Below are 600 nucleotides of genomic sequence, written 5' to 3'. Positions count from 1 at the left end.
GAAGAAGGAGGGGGAGGAGGCACAGGAGGAGGAGGAAGGAGAGAGAGAAGAGAGAACACAAAGAGAGTGCATGAGGAAAGTACTGGGTGAAGAACCCTGGAAAACAGGCACTGCGTCAATATCACACACACATTTGTCAAAACGTTCACAGGCATCTTTCTCTAATTAAACCACTTAGCACAGCTTAAAAAATAATGATTCCCTTGCTCCTTATTAGCAGACTGGAAGCGCTACCATCTCTTGGCATCACAGAAAACTACTGCAAATTCAAAAAAGAAAGAAAGATACCTAAAAGTAACCATACCCTAACATGGGAAGGCAAATGAGAATCCCAAGCATATTCGCGTCTGAGGAGAACTGTCCGTGCCCCCATCCCACCTCATCCCTCCCGTGAGAGGGGTAAACCAGGGGAGTGGGAGGACACACAAAGTTGTTGTTGTTGTTATTTGTTGTCAAGTTGCTTGCGACTCATAGCGACCCTATGTACAACAGCCCTAAACTCTGCTCTATCCTGTGCCAATCTCAATGTCTCTGACACTCCCATCCCGATTATCCCAGTGACTGAATCAATCCACCTCATAGAGGGCCTTCCCCTCCTGC

This window comes from Elephantulus edwardii, unplaced genomic scaffold (genome assembly GCF_000299155.1).
Source record: "Elephantulus edwardii isolate Elephantulus edwardi_28Jun2011 unplaced genomic scaffold, EleEdw1.0 scaffold00235, whole genome shotgun sequence".
In the NCBI taxonomy this organism is placed as follows: Eukaryota; Metazoa; Chordata; class Mammalia; order Macroscelidea; family Macroscelididae; genus Elephantulus; species Elephantulus edwardii.
This window is presented reverse-complemented; position numbering follows the sequence as displayed.